Source organism: Tupaia chinensis, unplaced genomic scaffold (assembly GCF_000334495.1).
Source record: "Tupaia chinensis unplaced genomic scaffold, TupChi_1.0 Scaffold143624_1, whole genome shotgun sequence".
Lineage (NCBI taxonomy): Eukaryota > Metazoa > Chordata > Mammalia > Scandentia > Tupaiidae > Tupaia > Tupaia belangeri.
Window position 1 is genome coordinate 1136190 of NW_006203472.1, and position 4574 is coordinate 1140763.

Genomic DNA, 4574 nt, shown 5'->3' on the forward strand with positions numbered 1-4574 from the left:
ATTTGTTTGTTTTTGTTGTGTGTGTGTGTGTGCGTGTGTCTGTGTGTGTGCCCAAGATCCCAACAGGATGGAGAGACGGAGGAGAAGGGAGAGCAGTGTGACCATGCCCTAGTGAGGGCTGCTTCTCCCACACTCCGGGTCTCTCTGTCTCTTTCTGGAGAGTGCACATGCATTCTGGCAATTAAAATAAAAAGAAAGGAAAAAAAATGCTATGATGGAGCAAAAATCAGATTATTACCAGGTGTCTCAGCAAATCATGCTAAAACAAGTGGGAGGGATTCTGCTAAGGCAGTTTTAGCACCTGAGTGCTAAACCCAACTCAGTATGAACGGTCATATCTTAGAAAACAAAATTTAAGCTTTACCAGTCAGAAACTACCAGCTATCTCTAACTAGAGACTCTAGGGTATTGATCCGATTTAACCAATCAACTATTTTTTGCATTGCTTCTGTGGGCACCTTCTGAAAGTTTCCTCCTAGTGCCCTTTCAGGAAAGCCCTGGACTGCTTACTGTTCATGCTGTCTGATTCCTGAAGTGCTATTTGCTCAAATAAACTCTTAAATTAAAAAAGTGTATTTATTTATCTATTTATTGCTATTTCTTTTTTAAAATAATTTTTTATCTAATTTCATTTATTATATTATTTTGAATTTTGTCACAGGGCACATGCACTCACCAGAGAGAGAAAGAGAGAGAGCGGAAAAGTGAGAAAGTAAGCCACCAGGTCCAGGACTTGAACCACGGTCGACCATGTGGAGTCCAGCACCTTAACTTCCACACCACCCACTGGTCCCAATTCGTTGTGATGTTCAAGTCACCAGGTCCGAGTCTTGAACTGTAGCCAGCCAAGTGGGAGTTCAGCACCTTAACCACCACACTGCCTGCTGCCCTCGATTTGTGGTTGTTTTCAAGCCACCAAGTCTGGACTCGAACCATAGTTGGCTATGTGGGGGTCCAGTACCTTAACCACATCACCTACTGGCCCTATCTCTTTAAAAAAAATTTGTTTTTTTGGAGAGGTTTTTGCTATAGGGCGTGTGCGCTCATCAGAGAGAGACAGAGAGACAGAAAGCGAGAAATCACCCCCCAGGGGGGATGGCCATGCCACAATCCCTTCTCCTCCATTCTCCTCTCAGTGTCTTGGGCATGCATGCACAGGCGCCTGGCATGTGTTTAAGCTGCTGGGTCCGGGACTTGAACCACAGTCGACTACATGGGAGTCCAGCGACATAGCTGCTATGCCAACGGGTCCCTGAAGACCACTTTAATATGTGTATGTGTGATACTTTCTACCTCTGGATGGCTTTCCAACATTTATTTGTAAAAGAGCTCTATTTAATTGGCTTAAAAACATGAGTGCATTTACAAACTGAGCATTCCTAAAACGCATAGAAATATAGCAAGTGACTGAAATGATTTTAAACTTCACGTGATCTTAGGAACCTGTGGGAAATGAAAGTGAAAGTTTGCGGGTTTAATTTAAGGCATGTTTCCAGAGCTGTGAGCATTGGTTGTAACGGAGACACACACCTTTTATCTCACCTAGATTTACTGGGCAAATACACTCGGGTTATCTGTTAGGAAAGCTGCGTTTCTGGCCAGCACTGCGGCCTACTGGGTAGGGCGCTGGATCTCATCGAGTAGACAGTGCAGTCTGACCACCAACCCCAGTGGCTGGAGAAACAGGGACCATGGCCCAGATCCTGACAGCACGGGGAGATCCAGGAGATGGTACTAAAGCATGACGACACCCTGGGGGGTGCTTTCTCCCCGCCTCTTTCTCTCTCTCTGGCAATTAAGAAAAAGAGAGAGGGGGCCAGCAGGTGGCGTGGTAATTAAGGGTGCTGGCCTCCCACAGGGCCAACTGTGGTTCGAGTCCGGGACCTGGCGGCTTGCTTTTTCACTCTCTCTCTCTCAATCTGTCCCTCTCTGGTCAAATTAAAATAAATCAATAAATAAAGTTAAGTAAAATAATTTTTTTAAAAAAAAAGAAAGAAAAAGAAAGAAAAAAGTTGCTACGATTAAAAACAACATGATGATGGTCAGCCTTAGTTGGTGTTATTATATGTCCACTTAAAAATGCTTTCCCAAGTCTCCTTGTTAATTTGCACCGTTAGTGTTTTTTAAGTTAAATTAAATCATGGGCGTTCACTGAGTGTCTAGATCATTTTCAAATATAATACAATACTGAAACATTAATTGCTGAACATAAGCTTATCTACGTTTGGCTTTTTATTATGAAAGAACTAAAGATATTTTGGTCTATCAGCAAACATGTCCTATGCAATACTGAAAATTGTACAGGGCCAGGCCTTATAGCCTAGTGGTAGAGGAGACAGATCCCACATGGCTGACCATGGTTTGAATCCTGGCCCCAGCAGCTTGAAAAGCATGCCAAGCACTTGTGCTCCAAATCCTAACAGGTTGGAGAATTGGAGAAGGGATTGTGACAAGACCACATCCCATGAGGGCGCTTTCGCCCTCTCCCTCCGTCTCCGTTCACCTCCCGCCAGTGAGTACGCATGCGCTCTGGCAGCTAACAAACAGAAAAGGTGCGCTGCGAGGATCCGATGGCGTGCTTCCGGACGTTACGAGACCATGTCCTCACGGGCTTGCTGATCTGCTGAGCGGTTGGCATGCGGTGGGCCGGTCACAATCAGTTCCTAGTTTTCACTAGCAATTAAGGTTGGTAAGGGCTTGGGGGCTGAGAAATGACACCCCAAAATACAGCACTTTATGTGCCCAGTAACCTGAACTAAAGAAACAGCCCCAGAACCAATGTCATTCTCTGACCTTGCCCCGCACCCCAATCTCTTCCACCTGTGTCTCTCTTGAGGCACTAGGACGAGTTTCTCTGAAGTTGTCTCATCTGACCAAGGGCAATTCATCCAGAGGACTGCAATTGTCTTGAACTGGTCCTGGAATACACATTCACCAGAGATCAACTCTTACTGCCTGAGAGAAAACTGAAGGTCTCCACTCCCAGGGTAGTATGCACGGGCAGATTTTTTACCCTTTCTTTGAACTAGTTTTCCAAGGGCTGTTACCTGAGAGATTTTTTTAAAAAGTATTTATTATTATTATTTTTAAATTTGCTATAGGGCTAGTGCACTCTCTAGAGAGAGACAGAGAGAGGAGAGAGAGAGAAAGCCAGCCACCATGTCAGATTCCATCCCTGCGGCCATGTGGGAGTGCAGTGCCTTCACCACCACGCCACCTGCTGGCCCAGCTGAGAGATGTCTTCCTGCACATGAAGACAATCTTCGTGCCTGCTGCAGTCACCCCATTCATTTCCCCTGAATGTTGCCACCTCCGCCAGAGCCCAGAGGAATTTTCGCCTCTTGTCTGCTTTTTTGGGCCCGTTTGTTCATCTTTCCTAAAATTCATGTACTACCCTTTTAAAATCGCCTCCACCCCCACTTCCCTCTTCTTATAAAGGGGGTATTTATGATGTAACTATCTAGCCCTTCTTCGCGTTTCCTAGTTTGACTCCTGTGCACTTGACATTAAGTCTATTGCTTTTTTTCTCCTATAGTCCTAGCTATCTGGGATACGGGGGTGGCAAGACCCTGTCTAAATTCCGTTCTCTCTTATAAATAAACTAAAACAAAACAAAACAAAACAAAAACAAAAACAAACCTTACCCAAGCCATGAACAACAAAGTTCCACCAGCTTGGAAGCTCTAACTGGCGTGTTGAGATTTAACCGACATTCTGTTAGGTTTGTTTTAACCACACTTGGGTGTTAATAAATTTCATAATAAAGAAAGGTTAAGTGTATACGCATCCAACAACACAGACTTTGGATATGCCATGTGTCTCAGTTCACTACTGTGTTGCTTGTGGAAGGATTTGAGACTGGATGATTTAAGAGAATAGAGGTTTATTTGACTCACGATTCTGGCCATGTGGGTAGTCCAAAGACATCACAAAATGGTGGAAGGCAGAGTCTTGAGCAGAGTGGCTATCCGTAAGTTTCTTCCTGTTGTGATCCCATTTCTCCTCTTATAAATCCACCACAGACCAGCCAGTTGGGTGGTGGTTAAGGTGGCCGGATCCGACGATGCCAACTGTGTGCTTTGAGTCCTGGACCTACATGCTGGGTGTGTACATGCATGCCCAAAATCCTGAGGGGAGAATGGAGAAGGGATTGTGGCATGGCCATACCCCCTGACTTGGCGGTGTTTTCTCACTTTCTCTCTGTTTCCCTCTCTCTCTTGCCCCAGCGAGTATATGTACCCTATAACAAATTAAAGCAAAAACAAAAATAAAACAAAACCACCACCAGAACTTACAGGAACTGTGCCCCAATGGCCTATCATATTCAAAGACTTCACCCGGGGACACCACGAAGGGATTGTTTCCACTCAGCACATGTACAATACAACCAAGTCCCAACACAGGAATTTGGGGTCATGGGGATGTGTGTATCACCAAACTGTAATACTAGGCAGCAGTGTACAGAAATGCTGAGGGAAGTGGGTCATCAGTAACTATTCTTCCAACACAAGAGTTGGAAAGGCTGGGAACCAGCAGTTAGCGTAATGGCTATGTTGCTGGATTCCCACGTAGTC